The following is a 19372-nucleotide window of genomic DNA, read 5'->3' as shown; positions in this document are numbered from 1 at the left end:
TTAAATAGGATGGATATTTATATATGAAGAGTAAGTATGATTAATGTACACCCCTTCGGGCAAGTGTGCAAGTATGAGAACAGATTGTATGTTGTAAGATTGAGGCAGCTTGCGTAAGAGGAAGCACATGGCATGAACCTAAAGAAGCTGGCATCTCAAGAAATGTTATGTTATTTTAAAGACAATGTTTTATGTTAAAATAATTTGAATGCATGTTAAGACAAGAAAGGATGGTTATGTAACGTAATGGTGTGAATGTTTTGATATTCCGTGAATGTTTTTTTATTAACTCTAATATTATGAACTGTGTTTATGAGTAAATCCAACGTCCAAAGTAGGGCAACGGTAACGGGGCCTTACAAAAAATCTATTACGCATGTGTTTGGAAGAATCCTAACGCTTACCAAAGCCCGTTAAAGGATCTCAAGGCTATTTTAAGAAACGGACTATTATGCTCATTATATAAAGACCAAGAAGAGTGATACTCAAATGAGGTGTGCGCGTTATATTATATATATTGTCCCCTGTTTTTTTTTTAATTCAAATGCTTTATTATTTGATGAAACAGATTTAACGTGCTCGGGTTAAAATGGTTTGTTTCCAAAACTGAATCCTTAAAAATATTTTACCTGTCACAACCCAACCTACGGCGGAAATGCCGGGGCGAACTGATTGCTCACAGCTTTTCAAAGGTACTATACAACATTATAAGTTTCAATATCTATTTAATAATTTCAAATAAGACAATTACAGTTTAGTACATCAAGTATAACGAAATTACAACAATGATTAATTAAGTTTGTATCCTAAAAAGCATCTCTACGTAATCTTCATTGTAAGGCCCCGAACCCGGTAGCCCTACTTTAGCGTCGTATTTACTCATAAACACAGTTCTGCAAATCAGAGTTTATTAAAACTTTTCGTGGAATATAAAACATCAATCATTTGTTACAAAATATTAAATCTTTTCTTTGATACCATAACACAAAACTTTATATTTAAAACCTCTTTTCTTCTTTCTTCAGATGCCAGCCGTTCAATCCAGGCCATGTGCCATCCTCATGCTAACTCTATAATCAGCTCACCTGCGTGCATACTAAAAGTCAGCTACGCTGAGTGAGTTCTAGTTAATCAAGCAACTTATCATACAACCACTACATGCATCATATAAGTGTCCGAAGACACTTAACCCACTGTCAAACCCGCTACTTCTCAACCACTTAATTATCCCTACAGTTTAGCCAATTAATTACCCCTACAGCTTAACCATTGATGCCACTTATGACACTTTATGCCACTTGTGCCACTTTATGCCACTTGTGCCACTTTATGCCACTTATGCCACTTGTGCCACTTTATGCCACTTGTGCCACTTTATGCCACTTATGCCACTTGTGCCACTTTATGCCACTTATGCCACTTGTGCCACTTTACGCCACTTATGCCACTTGTGCCACTTTATGCCACTTATGCCACTTTATGCCACTTATGCCACTTGTGCCACTTTAATAACGAAGACACGCATAGACTCACTCTACCACGTGCTCACGTTATGCCCCTAACTCTATTACTAGACCCCTATCCACTTCTATCACACTATACTTCTACTTGTCTATAACCTACTTTCTATCAGCACATTATTTACATACTAAGCAAGTAACATCAACAATCATACACACATAATAACGATGGCACGTACAGGCTTTCCCTATCGCGCGCTCACGTTATGCCACTAACACCCTTACTAGACTCTTGCCACTTCTAACACACTCTACCTCTACCTGCCTATATCACACTTCATATCAGTTCAGTATTTACGTAATAAACAAGTCACATTATAACATTCATACACACTATCAACCACTTGGAATTTACTATCCTTGGCGATACGTGCAATATCCGAAGATCGTTCACGTACCGACAAGCATTATAAAATATATACCTCATATAACATCTATAGCATACACTTACCACTTAAGGTAAGTGTATTCACACTTCACATCGAGTATGCACACAGCCCCGAAAACATAGCAAGGAAATGGGGCTAGAAACTCACCTGAACTCTGCTTCTTCTTTCGATAGTTGTAAATCCCTTCTTTAACTGAGCTCGGCTGACTATATAAGTTACACGTATCAATACTCGCCTGATCTAATCAGGTGGCCCAGTATTAGCTTACTTTTACTTATCATTTTAATCTATTCTCTAATCGAACTTGACTTTAGGCGAAGTTAAACCTTAGGCGAACTTAGCTTTAGGCGAAGTTAAACCTTAGGCAAACTTAGCTTTAGGCGAAGTTGTCATCAGGCGAACTTGGCTTTAGGCGAAGTTGTCATCAGGCGAACTTGGCTTTAGGCGAAGTTGTCATCAGGCGAACTTGGCTTTAGGCGAAGTTGTCATCAGGCGAACTTGGCTTTAGGCGAAGTTGTCATCAGGCGAACTTAGCTTGCAGGCGAAGTTCATCAGGCGAACTTAGCCTGCAGGCGAAGTTGTCGTCTGCAGCTACTGTTCGTTCTTAAATCCCTTAATCACCTTCGTTTCTTAACCAAATAACTCGATTTAGGTACCCACGGGATCGTCTGACCAGCGCCTACAAACCCCAACCATCAAATGGACCTAACATCGATGTTTAAAGGGTGCGATTTAGGCATATAGGTTACGGGTTCTTTTTATCAATCGATTAACCCATCAAATCATAACCATTTTCAGTAAGATTAGCTTTATTGGATTCGTTTTTACCATACAAACTCAGATCTATCATTTCTCAAATCAAACCGAACCTATACGAACGATTTCTAACTATAAACCTACCTTGAACGAGTCGAACTACGAACACGGTTAAGCCTTGATGTTGTTTTGGTCCGTCACGACGTTCCAGCACCAACAAGCTCGGGTTTTCGCCTTCGGATCTTGGTTCGGGTTGTGTGTGTTTTCGGTGTGTGTGTATGGAAATGAGGATTAAATGGTGGTTGATGGTATTTATATTTAGGGATCATGGGCTTAAGCCCATGGACTCTCCTTCCTTCTTTCATAACCCAAGTCTATAACCCATATCCATTACCCAACACTAGCCCGAGCCATACCAACTCCTACTCTATTTATTTATTTCTCGATAACCCGAGTAAACTTTTCCTCTATTATTAAGTAATATAATTAATATCATTTTGGTAATTTCGGGATGTTACAAGTCTTCCCTCCTTAAAGAGGTTTCGTCCACGAAACCTAACTTATTCTCTATAAAAGGAAAAATTCTTATATTTACACACTTTATTGAATCGTCTTTGCTTTCTGAGTTATCCTTCTTACTCCTGACTTGTAGTCATCGAATGGTGGTCATGTGTTTTAGCTATTTAAGTAGCTCGTCCATGAGACCCTCGATGTACCAAGACTTATCTCATCCTTCCAAGGCTTCGATTAGTACTTTTAACACTATTGTCTAAAAAAACCTTTCATCATAGCATAATAATCATTCATAACCAACCTCAACATATTACACGTCACTGATAAACATAAGTTTTAAACCTTAATACAAAACAAGTCCTTAAGCAAAAGTAACTTAATAAAACCATTGCATGAGCAATTATTCCTTCATCAAGTGTTCCTCTCTGCAGTTTCCCCAAGTCTTTACCCTTTCACACCTCCCGCCCTTGATTCCTTACAATCCCTAGCCATGTGGTCAGCTTTTCCGCATTTGAAGCACTTTGGACGATCAGGGCATTCTCGAGAATAATGCCCACTCTTTCCACACCGATAGCACCTGTCTGTCCCAGTCTTGCATTCTCCCCGGTGCACTCGCCCACATGTCTTACATGCATCCTTGTTCCCAACCTTGGCCTTCCTCTCATCAGTTGTTGTCACCATCTCGCCAGACCGCTTAGCAGAGGTAGCCCATTTCTTTTCCTTCTTTTCCTCCACCGCTATTGCTCCCCCACAATCTCTAGCTAAGTGACCCGACTTACCACACCTATAACATTTCTGGTCCCCGGTGCAATCACGAGTTATGTGTCCCTTCTTCCCACATAGGTAGCACTGATTTGGACCAGCCTTGCATTCTCCTAGGTGCATCTTCCCGCACACTTTGCATGTTTCCCTCCCCGCAACCTTTGGTATCTTTTTCCCCGCATACTCCACGACATCTACAGATCTTTTGGTTCCTTTCGCTCCTCCCTTATCATCATCACCCTTCTTACCGTCTTCTCCTGCCTTCTCAGTGGCCCTTGCATGGTTTTTGGCAGACTTGTCAGTACGAAATTTCTTCTCGGCAGCAGCTACAGCGTAAGAAATGGCAAATTGAGCAACAGGATCCAGATGATACCCTTCATTGCTGCTTGGTCCTTGCAAAGTTTCACTTTTCTCCTTTTTCGTGGTAGTAACTAGTTCTTCAGAAGGTTCTCGGACAACGCGTATTCCAAGAGGACGTCCAGTGTGACCTCCCTTACCAACAAACCTTCTTGCTCCAGCCATTAGTATTCTAAAAGGGAAAACACAAACATCATCACTCAAGGAACTATTTAGTACAAGGATAGCAAGGCTAACAGGTAATAACAGTGGCCAGCTGTGACTAGCTGATCACGTTGCTTTCCGTGTCCTATACACTTCCCTTTATGAGTCTCTTTGTGCTAGTTCTACTTAAGCAGTTAGTCAAATCAAACAATCAATTATTCCTATCCCTAACCTGCACTCATTCTTCATTTAGAAAATAAGCCAACATTAACATACACCATTTACCATACACTTTACCTTTACTGAGCTTGCTTGAGTGACACATGGCTATCTTGAACTGGCATCTTCTTTCTTTCTCATTTTAAATCTCATTCTCTGTTCGAGTCTAAGCATGTAGGATGCTTAAATCTCTTGAACTTATGCTCTGATACCAACTTGTAAGGCCCCGAACCCGGTAGCCCTACTTTAGCGTCGGATTTACTCATAAACACAGTTCTGCAAATCAGAGTTTATTAAAACTTTTCGCGGAATATAAAACATCAATCATTTGTTACAAAACATTAAATCTTTTCTTTGATACCATAACACAAAACTTTATATTTAAAACCTCTTTTCTTCTTTCTTCAGATGCCAGCCGTTCAATCCAGGCCATATGCCATCCTCATGCTAACTCTATAATCAGCTCACCTGCGTGCATACTAAAAGTCAGCTACGCTGAGTGAGTTCTAGTTAATCAAGCAACTTATCATACAACCACTACATGCATCATATAAGTGTCCGAAGACACTTAACCCACTGTCTAACCCGCTACTTCTCAACCACTAAATTATCCCTACAGTTTAGCCAATTAATTACCCCTACAGCTTAACCATTGATGCCACTTATGACACTTTATGCCACTTGTGCCACTTTATGCCACTTGTGCCACTTTATGCCACTTTATGCCACTTGTGCCACTTTATGCCACTTATGCCACTTGTGCCACTTATGCCACTTGTGCCACTTTATGCCACTTGTGCCACTTTATGCCACTTGTGCCACTTTATGCCACTTATGCCACTTGTGCCACTTTAATAACGAAGACATGCATAGACTCACTCTACCACGTGCTCACGTTATGCCCCTAACTCTATTACTAGACCCCTATCCCCTTCTATCACACTATACTTCTACTTGTCTATAACCCACTTTCTATCAGCACATTATTTACATACTAAGCAAGTAACATCAACAATCATACACAAATAATAACGATGGCACGTACAGGCTTTCCCTATCGCGCGCTCACGTTATGCCACTAACACCCTTACTAGACTCTTGCCACTTCTAACACACTCTACATCTACCTGCCTATATCACACTTCATATCAGTTCAGTATTTACGTAATAAACAAGTCACATCATAACATTCATACACACTATCAACCACTTGGAATTTACTATCCTTGGCGATACGTGCAATATCCGAAGATCGTTCACGTACCGACAAGCATTATAAAATATATACCTCATATAACATCTATAGCATACACTTACCACTTAAGGTAAGTGTATTCACACTTCACATCGAGTATGCACACAGCCCCGAAAACATAGCAAGGAAATGGGGCTAGAAACTCACCTGAACTCTGCTTCTTCTTTCGATAGTTGTAAATCCCTTCTTTAACTGAGCTCGGCTGACTGTATAAGTTACACGTATCAATACTCGCCTGATCTAATCTGGTGGCCCAGTATTAGCTTACTTTTACTTATCGTTTTAATCTATTCTCTAATCGAACTTGACTTTAGGCGAAGATAAACCTTAGGCGAACTTAGCTTTAGGCGAAGTTAAACCTTAGGCGAACTTAGCTTTATGCGAAGTTGTCATCAGGCGAACTTGGCTTTAAGCGAAGTTGTCATCAGGCGAACTTGGCTTTAGGCGAAGTTGTCATCAGGCGAACTTGGCTTTAGGCGAAGTTGTCATCAGGCGAACTTAGCTTGCAGGCGAAGTTCATCAGGCGAACTTAGCCTGCAGGCGAAGTTGTCGTCTGCAGCTACTGTTCGTTCTTAAATCCCTTAATCACCTTCGTTTCTTAACCAAATAACTCGATTTAGGTACCCACGGGATCGTCTGACCAGCGCCTACAAACCCCAACCATCAAATGGACCTAACATCGATGTTTAAAGGGTGCGATTTAGGCATATAGGTTACGGGTTCTTTTTATCAATCGATTAACCCATTAAATCATAACCATTTTCAGTAAGATTAGCTTTGTTGGATTCGTTTTTACCATACAAACTCAGATCTATCATTTCTCAAATCAAACCGAACCTATACGAACGATTTCTAACTATAAACCTACCTTGAACGAGTCGAACTACGAACACGGTTAAGCCTTGATGTTGTTTTGGTCCGTCACGACAATCCAGCACCAACAAGCTCGGGTTTTCGCCTTCGGATCTTGGTTCGGGTTGTGTGTGTTTTGGGTGTGTGTGTATGGAAATGAGGATTAAATGGTGGTTAATGGTATTTATATTTAGCGATCATGGGCTTAAGCCCATGGACTCTCCTTCCTTCTTTCATAACCCAAGTCCGTAATCCATATCCATTACCCAACACTAGCCCGACCCATACCAACTCCTACTCTATTTATTTATTTCCCGATAACCCGAGTAAACTTTCCCTCTATTATTAAGTAATATAATTAATATCATTTTGAAAATTTCGGGATGTTACATTCATCTTGCTAAACAACCAAGCTGATAACCTGCAAAATGCGAATAAAATATATTTTTGTCAACAACACATGTTGAGTGAGTAAAACACCAGTTTAAGACACCACAGTAATAGTATATAAAATATATAAAGAAAGATGCAAATTGTTCCTGTAAGATAAACAGTTAAACCATAGCACATACACAAACAATCAAACATAAAGAACGGGCTAAACCGTTGCCATGCGAATGAGCATTGATTACCAAAAATGATGTGTCGGTGAAACCATTGTCAAAGAGTCGGACACCGGCCACTACGTCGGTCGTATGATCATACTAGACTGAGAATATGTTGGACCTCTCCGAATGCGGTTCAAATAAAGCAAGTAAGCAAATAGTAAGTTAGGCATAAACTGATATACATACAAGGATTAAACAGTTGAGATTTTGAATACTAGATAATAGATAAATATGATACGATATGCATATGTCCCCAAAAAGGTAGAAAATAAGTAAAAGAGGGAGTGATTACTCACCTGATCGGATGAACGAAAAAATGAATGAGGATGATGAGAAAAGTAAACCCTTCGGGATATACCGTCAAGAAATTCCTAGTTAAAATAACGGTAATATGATTTAATTATAAAAGGTATACACGATTTAATAAATTAAGACTTCGATGTGATTCGAGTTATGTTTTGGATTGAGAAGTTATTAATTGATCGATCAATTGAACTCTAAGGTTATTGTTATTAACAGTCTTATTAATTATAATTCCCCAAAAGTTACCCATGATATAATATATAATTAATAATAAAAATACAAATAAATATATAATTAAATATATAAATTATATAAAATAATTTGATTAGATATAATCTATAATATAATATTTCAATAGATCCAACACAATATATATAAATACTTAATATATAATTATAATATATGAATAATGTTTAAATAAATCTAATACTTATAATAGACATATTTAGATGAATATGTATTTCAGATTCCTTAACGAAAACTATTAGTTACGAACGAGTTAGAAATACATACTTAACATGTTTGCTAATGTCATACCAATTTTATTTAAAGAAGAACAATATATAAATGTATTATACATGTAAAATATATACACATAAAGATTCATAAACTTGTTTAACGACAAGTTACGCCAAGCAAGACATGTCGGTTCTTAAAAAAAATAAAGTTTATTTATCATCGATATTAGCTATAGTTTAATCACTAATTAAATTACAATATTTAATGCTCACAAAAGCATATGCGCTGGCCTGGGCTCGAACTCATGCCCCGGCCGGCTAACTGCAATCATCCACACCAGCAACCAACTGAGCTAGGTGTTCAGATGGTTAAAGAACAAGAAAAATAATTTATATCCAGATCTGCTAAAAACCCCTCAAATTAGATTAAGAATCCTAGAACCTTCAATCCGATTAACCAGATTATCTTTGCTTAATTAACGATAGAGTTATTACAATATAGACTATAACGAACTGGAATCACAAATTGATTACCTTATAATGTTACGAATTGTAGATGAACAAGGACTAGACCCGTCGGCCATATGTTCGACTTAGAACAACACTCACAGGCCACGAGAACGTAATTCATTACATTGGTTTGATTCGCAAGGCGTGGAAGGAGATACACACGGGATTAATTGAGTTATTATCATCCGCAGATCGTATAGTCATAATTGTAGTAAGACGGGTTCGTTAATATAAATCAATTCTTCAAATATTTGATTGTGTTTACTCAATTAGATCAATCGGTGTAATGCGTAATACAAGTAATTGATGAATTGAAGATCAATTCCAAAATAAAATCCGAGGAATAAGGATCACGAATTCAAAACGAGTCTACGGATTTCGAGTTTGAGTCCAACTGAACGGGTTTGGGTTTGGACAGTTGGTTATATGGGTTATAATATAGTAATTGCATATTAGACCCTGAAATATGAGGAGGGAAGCAAATGAAGGTAATAGTTATAGTTTGGGTACTTTTTGACAAAATATGAAAGATATATAGATATTTTTCAACAAATAAATAAATAATAATATTATAAGAATTTGTTTACTCGATAAACGCGATAATTTTGTTGATAAAATTTCCCGAATATAAAAACGGGTCGAGTATTAAATAAAAGAAAAGCTCGAGTTGTTACAGTCTCCCATACTTTAGGGAATTTCGTCCCGAAATTAAGAAGTACTATAACAACACAATTTAATTTTTGAAGAAATGAAAATTTAAAATAATTTTTTTTTTAAATTAACATGACACAGAACTTTGAATAGTAAAAGAACGCTCCAAATGAAAATCTGATAAGGGCACTTATATATAGGATGTACCAGCGGCGTATCCACCATGTCCTTATCATCTTTACATTTGTACCGTTGTTCCAACTACCTTCAATTCTATATTATGTCACACAATCTTACGCATCATGATTTCCATGCGAGGACTTCAATAATTATGTTCCGGACCATAATTATTTAGATCGTCGGATGGTCCACATGATTCGGCCCATCGTGTGTATTTACAAAACGTATGATTAAAACATGACTTTGAGGAAACAAAAGTTTTAAGGTGTTTTAATTTAGAACAATGTATAAAATAAGTTGCAGTAAATTTTGGTAAAGCCAAGAAATTTTAAGACTACTTTTAAACGTAAAGATATAAGTATTTAAAGTTTAAGAAGGGGTAGCTTATATATAGTTAAGGTTAATGAAGGTAAAGATATAAGATAGAAGTAGGTTTTAATCTATTTAAACCAAAAGGGACTTTATTCATAAGATAAAAGATAAATAATTTAAATGGGGAAATAATTTAAGGTCATAAAGAGGCGTTACAATACGTAAAGAAAAAGACAAAATAAATTAAGATAGGTAGAAGGAACGACAAAGGTCTTCAATATCATTGAGTAGCTTAACTGACGTGACTCGGGACACCATGAGGAATTGTATGAGTAGGAGCATTTGAGGCAGATTGATTCGGCATTGCTTGGATAACTGGAGCTTGAACAGTTTGTAAGAAGGTTGTTTGGCGAAAATATGTCAGGTAAACTTGAGCTTGTGGTTGTGAGGTTTGGTAGTGTTGGGTTAAGTAAGTTTGGCCTTGATTGATGGGAGGAGCTTGAGGGACATGAGGTTGATGGGTTTGAGCTTGGTAAGCATGGGTCAAGTAGTAGGGTATAGTCGTGGATTGGTCTTTATGAGCTTGGGTAAGTTGAGGGTACGCATTATGGAGGTGATTTGGGTCCTTACAATGGTAGCAACCACGGGTATTAGGAACATCAGGTTGAGCATGAGGGGTAGGTTGTTGCGGAACAACTTGTGCAGTAGGCGGGATACGGCAAGTGTTAGCAAGGTGGCCATAACGATTACATTAGATGCAGCCACGGCATAGGGATTTAACCGAGTGATGACAGTTACAAATGGAGCATGACGGAAAAGGATCGAGGTAAGGTTCCTTGTTTGATGAGACTTGCTGGTGGGTAGGATTTGTTGCAGCAATGTTCTTATGTCTCTTGTTGTGTGGATGAGTCGAGGTAGATGGTTTGTAGTCACCAGCAGATGTATTAGTGGGAAAAGTTGAATCGGTTGCATTGATGTTTTGGATTTGGGTCACTATCCTAGGGATTGTAGCAGTTAACTCTTTGTCTATACAAGCAGCTATACGGTGGTTGTGAGAATCAAACGATTGATGTCGAGGATGACGGTGGTTTCTTGAATGAGACATTCTGGCGATAAAAAATGAGGATTTATAAGATGAAGGATAAATTTAGGAAACCATAAGAATAGTAAAATGTTTAAATTATGTGGAGATAACAATGTTGTCTTAAGAAGTAAGAGGAATTGCATCATGAGGATTAAAAGTAAAAGTTTATAAGATGAGGGGTACATTGCGTAAATAGTTATTAAATGAGAGGTCAGGAAATAAACTAGGAGTACAGTATTATAGAAAGTTGTATTTTGAAAATATAGATTTTATTGTATGAGCATAATCACTTAAAATCAGTAAGCTAGTAGAATAAAAAAAATTAAATTCAAAGATTAAATAAATATTTGTTATAATGAACGACCGAGAAAGATAAAATATGTTTAGATAAAATAAAAAAAAAAACATCTTCTTTGATAAATTAGTTATGATTGATTTGATTTATCTGTTTTAACATAACTTGATTAATTAGATCTATAAAAATTTGAATCATTGAAGTTGATTGAATTGAAATATTTTGATTAGGTTGCAAAGTAGGGTTTAATGCAAAAAAGTTTGGAAAATTTGAACTTGTTGAATACGATTGGAACACACATGGCGTAGGTGATTAAGACTTCCATAGTTGGTAATTATAGGTAGACAGGTATGAAATTGCAGAAAACGTCGTAGCATAGGCTTAGAATTTGGTGGCATAGACAGTTGCGGAACGTCTTGTGGTACGTGGCAAGTATTAACAAGATAATCGAACGATTACATGGGGTACAAAATGATATGAGGGTTAAATTGAATAGTGATAATGGCAAGTGAAGCGTAACGAGTGGATTTTGACGTAAAGTTTCTTGGTTGAGACGCTATGATTTTGTTGAGATTCGTTGCTAATTTGATTAATGGCACATAGTTTATGTTTAGACTTGCGTTTGTTATTATTATTGTCATAAGAATGAGTAGAGATAAATGGATCAACATTACCAACAATTTAGTTTAATGAACAAGATTTAGATGATTGTATTTACGTGTTAGAAATTGAGTTTATATTTTAGAGATCGCAAGAGCTATCTCCTTGACTAAACATGTGGTCATGAGCCGGTTATAGAGAATAAATAATTGATGTTGTCTGATGTTGAAAAAAAAAACATTCTATAATTAATAAAGATGTGATTTAATGAGGAAATTGGATAATTGTTTAGATTTCATATGAGTTATTGTGTAAAACGAAACTTAGATATGTTATGTTGATTTTTATTTATAACTTAAGGATAAGTTAGAATCTAAATCGATAATCGATAAGTTGATTTGATGAGAGAAGTTTTATCAAAGTTTAATATGTTTTTAACGAATTAGAATTTGAGGTTGAATGCTTAAAATATGTTTAATGGTTTATGTATATGATATCATGAGTATTAAATTGTGCTATATTATTAAATCACTTGAGGTATTGATATTATAATAACGTGATCAGATAAATATGTGAAAATCGATAGAGTGTAAATTGTTTTGATTGGCTTATAATAACCGGGTTTTGATAAATGGAGAATTTGTATCCGATCAGGAGAATAAAAATGTTGAGTATATGAATAGATCGAATCAATAGATCTTGATTAAAAAATGATTTAGTAAGTAAGGAATTGATAAATTGCATAATTGAATAATAGAATAATTGAGTAATTATATCAAGTTATGAATCATTTCGTATAAAATCAAATAAACAAACAAATAACGAATGTTCTTTGATGTGTTGGGTTTCCCATGAGCTTTCCATGACATTTTGTTTCCCCAACTTTTTAGCATACCAAAACCAAAACAAACGTGTAAATTGGCTTCCCATGAGCGTTACATGGCAATTTGAATGAACCAACTTAATTAACGAATTCAATGAATCAATTAAGTTTGTCAGCCCATGAGCGTTACATGGCGATTTAACCGACCAAACTAAATAACGAATAAACGAACTCAAACTAAGTAGTTGAAACACCTTGTGTATCATAACGGATGATAATTTTCCAACAAAATATCGCAAGTATAACGAATTGTGCAAATGCATAGTTGGCGTGTCCATGGCGTCCCATGGGTTTTACACCCGACTAGACATTTTAAAAAACAATAAAACGCAATAAAGCGTGTAACCGTTCAGCCGATTACGTTGAACACTTAAAGTAGGAGCAAAAACAAAGCTAAGAAATTCTTAAGAAAATTTCCGATAATAAAATAAAAAAAATTAATAAAACTAAATAGAAATATTTTGAGGTTGAGGCGTAGCCTCAAAGTTATAAAAATATTTTGATGATGAGACATGGTCTCGGAGTAATAAAATATTTTGAGAGTGAAGCATAGCTTCGGAGTTTTGTGTGTGTGCATGACAAATAAAATAAACAATTAAATAAACAGTTAAATAAGTACTTAATCTAGCAAGTAATTACATAAGCTGTAAACGATCAAATAGAACACATCAAGTAAACAAATAAGCACGTATAGGGCTCCTAAGCATGTTACTAAGGTACCACTAACGACCTATCTTAAACTTTCAGCTCTAATACCAATCTGTCACACCCCAACCTACGGCGAAAATGCCGGGGCGAACTGATTGCTCACAGCTTTTCAAATGTTACTATTATACAACATTATAAGTTTCAATATCTATTTAATAATTTCAAATAAGACAATTACAGTTAAGTACATCAAGTATAACGAAATTACAACAATGATTAGTTAAGTTTTTATCCTAAAAAGCATCTCTACGTGATCTTCATCTTGCTAAACTACCAAGCTGATAACCTGCAAATGCGTATAAAATATATTTTTGTATGTTGAGTGAGTAAAACACCAGTTTAAGACACCACAGTAATAGTATATATAATATATAAAGAAAGATGCAAACTTTTCCTGTGAGATAAACAGTTAAACCATAGCACATACAAAAACAATCAAACATAAAGAAAGGGCTAACCCGTTGCCATGCGAATGAGCATTGATTACCAAAAATGATGTGTCGGTGAAACCATTGTCAAAGAGTCGGACACCGGCCACTACGTCGGTCGTATGATCATACTAGACTGAGAATATGTTGGACCTGTCCGAATGCGGTTCAAATAAAGCAAGTAAGCAAATAGTAAGTTAGGCATAAACTGATATACATACAAGGATTAAACAGTTGAGATTTTGAATACTAGATAATAGATAAATATGATACGATACGCATATGCCCCAAAAAGGTTGAAAATAAGTAAAAGGGGGAGTGATTACTCACCTGATCGGATGAACGAAAAAATGAATGAGGATGATGAGAAAAGTAAACCCTTCGGGATATACCGTCAAGAAATTCCTAGTTAAAATAACGGTAATATGATTTAATTATAAAAGGTATACACAATTAAATAAATTAAGACTACGATGTAATTCGAGTTATGTTTTGGATTGAGATGTTATTAATTGATCGATCAATTGAACTCTAAGGTTATTGTTATTAACAGTCTTATTAATTATAATTCCCCAAAAATTACCCATGATATAATATATAATTAATAATAAAAATACAAATAAATATATAATTAAATATATAAATTAAATAAAATAATTTGATTAGATATAATCTATAATATAATATTTCAATAGATACAACACAATATATATAAATAGTTAATATATAATTATAAAATACGAATAATGTTTAAATAAATCTAATACTTATAATAGACATATTTAGATGAATATGTATTTCAGATTCCTTAACAGAAACTATTTGTTACGAACGAGTGATAAATACATACTTAACATGTTTACTAATGTCATACCAATTTTATTTAAAGAAGAACAATATATACATGTATTATACATGTAAAATATATATACATAAAGATTCATAAACTTGTTTAACGACAAGTTACGCCAAGCAAGACATGTCGGTTCTTACAAAAATAAAGTTTATTTATCATTGATATTAGCTATAAAAGTTTAATCAATAACTAAATTACAAAATTTAATGCTCACAAGAACATATGCGCTGGCCTGGGCTCGAACTCATGCCCTGGCCGGCTAACTGCAATCATCCACACCAGCAATCAACTGAGCTAGGTGTTCAGATGGTTAAAGAACAAGAAAAATAATTTATATCCAGATCTGCTAAAAACCCTCAAACTAGATTAAGAACCCTAGAACCTTCAATCCGATTAACCAGTTTATCTTTGCTTAATTAACGATAGGGTTATTACAATATAGACTATAACGAACTGGAATCATAAATTGATTACCTTATAATGTTACGAATTGTAGATGAACAAGGACTAGACCCGTCGGCCATATGTTCGACTTAGAACAACACTCACAGACCACGAGAACGTAATTCATTACATTGGTTTGATTCGCAAGGCGTGGAAGGAGATACACACGGGATTAATTGAGTTATTATCATCCGCAGATCGTATATTCATAATTGTAATAAGACGGGTTCGTTAATATAAATCAATTCGTCAAATATTTGATTGCGTTTACTCAATTAGATCAATCGGTGTAATGCGTAATACAAGTAATTGACGACCTGAAAATCAATTCCAAAATAAAATCCGAGGATTAAGGATCACGAATTCAAAACGAGTCTACGGATTTCGGGTTTGAGTCCAACTGAACGGGTTTGGGTTTGGACAGCTGGTTATATGGGTTATAATATAGTAATTGCAGATTAGACCCTGAAATATGAGGAGGGAAGCAAATGAAGGTAATAGTTATTGTTTGGGTACTTTTTGCCAAAATATGAAAGATATATAGATTTTTTTCAAAAAATAAATAAATAATAATATTATAAGAATTTGTTTACTCGATAAACGCGATAATTTTGTTTATAAAATTTCCCGAATATTAAAACGGGTCGGGTATTAAAGAAATGAAAAGCTCGAGTTGTTACATTACCCGCCAATCCGACACAGTTTGTAGACGATTCGAGCCCGAGCCAAGGTTAGCTTGGCTCGTTGTCTTGTTTTGCTGGTTTGTTGGCCTTTTTAAATAAGCCCAATGATCTTTGATGTTAGAGGCAAATTGGTCATATTGAATTTAAAGGAAGCGGTAAGGCTCTTGTCAGTTCTGATTTTTGGGTCATTTGATTGTTGGTGGGTGAAAACTGTTTTTGGGCATTGTTGATTTCTTAAGTTAACTTTGACATTTAAGGACTTAAGGTTTCCTTTTCCTTGGTCAAAGTTGATCATTGATCTGGGCATTTTCTAGATGGCATGTTATATTTGACTTTTCGAAGGTAACTAAATATTTTTGGCGACAAGTATATATATCATCATAGTTACACAATAATAAATTTAAATATAGCATATAACACTAATCATTTTATTAGTCTTTGACAAAACAGGTGAGGTCTGGTCAATGGTTTGTGTTGACCCATAATCACTTATTTTGTAAGCATTTTAAAAGATTTTGTGTAGATAACTAATGCCTTAATTGGAATTTTAAAAAAATATTATTGAAATAATAATTTATATCTTTAAACTAGACTATTCAAGAGGTTGTTGGCATTAAATCTGAAATGTTGGTGACTTTTAATGGCCCATTTGAGATTAAGCGCATCCCAAAGCAACCCACTTATAAGTAAATGGGTTGAAGTTTCCACAAACTTGTGTTATGTACTGTCAATTAGTAGGATTTAGGATTTGCAGTCATATTGTGTATCTGACTTGCAAACACGTAGGTTGTTTTGTCCTTATGAGGCATCCCTTTAATATGTGGGTTGAATGCCAATACACTAACTTTTTTGGTAACTGTGAGAAATTGAGAATAGGTTATTGGAAAACTTATGGACCGTCGTTAATGCCCAGATAACCAATGGGATTAGGTAAAACGCGGCTTGCGCTGGGTAATTGAACTTCAAGATCTTTTTATAGGATTTTATTGTCTTATACTTATGAAAATAAAATGCTAAATTGTTACAATGCACTGTTTGGAACAGAGATATGGCCTGCAACAGAATATTGAAGAACAATGCACACTATTGGCCGAAGAATCCGGCCTTTGTACGTGAGAATGCAAAAGACATATGGTCAGTTCACAATGCACTCTTTACTCAACCTATAATGATATCATTAGGTGGTGTGGTGTTCCTGATTGCTTATTTGTTGCTTTTGGAAATAAGAAACTTGAAACTACGTATTTTTTACAACTTGTTTCATTCGCAATTAACAAGATGATAAGCAGTTTGGGTAAGTAATCACAAACACTCTAAAAACAGTTTTGTAGTTAATTGCAATGAGCAAAAATAGTTTTAACAACCAAAACCAAACACCCTTTTGAGCATTTGTAACTAGGTTTAGTTACAAAAGAAAAAAAAAATACAAACTGTTAAGAGTTTTTATTTTTTAATTACATGATATAATTTTGTAGAGAAGAGGGTTAGCAGTAAAGATATAGAAATCCAAATTTACATGCCCTATTGAAGCATACACATTTTAATGTTTTGAAGTAAAATAGTAAATTTGTTTGTTCGATCAGTGTTCATTTATTTAAATGAACAATTAAACTTTAGTTGCATTAAACTTTAATTCATTAAATACGGCCAAACGAGTAGAAAGTAACAACTACTCGATTTTCATCTTATTTATAATTTCATGGGGATGTGTTATCATTTCATGGGGATCTTATTTATAAGAACTACTCGGTTTGGCCCGTATTTACTTTCACGGGGATGTGTTATCATTTCATGGGGATGTGATACACATCGTATTTAAACGATTAACATAAACTCCACATCATTAAACGGGCCAAACGAGTAGAAAGTATTTAATTGCATACGACATCTTATTTTTTCACTCGACTAATTTTGTTGCAACAATAATAATTGGTTTTTGGTGATTGTAGGACATTGCTATGGCAGCCTTTGTGTCGTTGAAGCAATACTAATTTAATAAAGGAACTCCACCCAAGCTTCACATATTGGATTTAACTAAGCCACTTGCATATTATTTGTATAACTGTGTCATCAGTTTTATTTGTATGTAAATAAATAAGCATGTCAAAATAGTGAGCTGATATATTAACATGTCAAGTTAGGGTGAAACAACATTAAACGGGTCAAAAAATGTTGTATTAAAATGAAACGTGCCAACATATGGCATTTTAAGATCAAACGGTCCAAAATCTATTTACTTATTCGAGATGGAGTTGTTAAAAAGTCGAATAAAGGCAAGCCAAAACCATAACTAGTTTAATAAGAGAACTCCAATCAAGCTTCACATACTGAATTTAACTATGCCACTTGTATATTATTTATATAACTGTCATCAGTTTTGTTTGTATGTAAATGACTAAACATGTCAAAATAGTGAGTTGATATATTAACATGTCAAGTTAGGGTGAAACAAAATTAAACGGGTCAAAAGATGTTGTATTAAAATGAAACGTGCCAACATAGGGCAATTTAAGATGAAACGAGCCAAAATCTGGTTTACTAAAATGAAACAGCTCAGAACAAAGTGAATTAAAACAGGGTCCAAATATAATAAGCTGATATATAAACGAGTCCAAATATGGTGTATTAAAATGAAACGGTTCAATATATGAACGGTTCAGATTACGGGGAAACAATTAAACAGGTCCAAAAACGTTGAATTAAAATGAAGCGGGCCAAAATATGTAATTTCACGATGATACAGGCCAAAGTCTGGTGATTTAAATGAAACTGGTCAGAACATAGTGACTTAAAACGAAAGGAATCAAATTATAGTTAACTGATATTTAAACAAGTCAAAATATGGTGTATTAGAATGAAACGGTTGAATATATGAGAGGATAAATCGAAATATAGTTGCTACACCAAAACTAGGCGCAAAGAACCAACCAGACTGACCTAGTGGATAAATCAGGAACGGATCAAACTACATGGAAACGAAATTAAACGGGTCAAAATACGTTGAATTAAAATGAAACGGGCCAAAACATGTCATTTTAGGATGAAACGAACCAAAATTTGGTGTATTAAAATTAAACAGGACAAAACATAGTGACTTAAAACGAAAAGGTTCAAAATGTAGTTGTAACTGATATATATATATATATATATATATATATATATATATATGGGATGGTTCATGCGAGAAGTGATATTAGAGCGAGAAGCGCGAGAAGTTAATCTCAACCATTGAACACACAAATCAATGGTTTAAAATACAAGATGGCATTTTTGTAAATAATTTGAATATTTGATCAGATGTATTATGATTAAAAGGGCAAAGTCGTCAGTATTGTGTATGGTTTCAATAAGTAACGCCTGAATCCCTTCTTTCACTCCCAAAACCGCTCCATTGCATATGAAATTGATACATAAAATCGATGAATTTATATCACATTGAGTCTTATTGCTTGTGTATGAGAAGCAATCGTCCATTTGATGTTAGTGATTGGTATAGTTTTGAAGCATAATTGGGGTTTTTTTAACTGCTACAGTGACCAAACCCTAAGCACGAAATCAAGGTATGTAGGATAATTTGGTGATATTTTTTTAATCACAGTAAC

At 35.0% G+C, this 19372-nt stretch overlaps 1 long non-coding RNA gene across 1 annotated transcript; it reads left to right on the top strand.

Moving 5' to 3' along the window:
• Positions 1-361: 361 nt before the first annotated feature.
• LOC143542828 (uncharacterized) lies at positions 362-17809 on the top strand. The gene is made up of 3 exons (XR_013136961.1): positions 362-494; positions 16815-16904; positions 17720-17809. It is a non-coding gene; the product is annotated as an uncharacterized LOC143542828 (long non-coding RNA).
• The last annotated feature ends 1563 nt before the right edge of the window (positions 17810-19372 follow it).

The sequence above is a fragment of the Bidens hawaiensis genome, unplaced genomic scaffold (genome assembly GCF_021521415.1).
Source record: "Bidens hawaiensis isolate Kalapana, Puna unplaced genomic scaffold, B.hawaiensis_p1.1 tig00012998_1, whole genome shotgun sequence".
Lineage (NCBI taxonomy): Eukaryota > Viridiplantae > Streptophyta > Magnoliopsida > Asterales > Asteraceae > Bidens > Bidens hawaiensis.
Note: the sequence above shows the minus strand (reverse complement) of the source record. Positions and strands in the feature narration are given on the sequence as shown.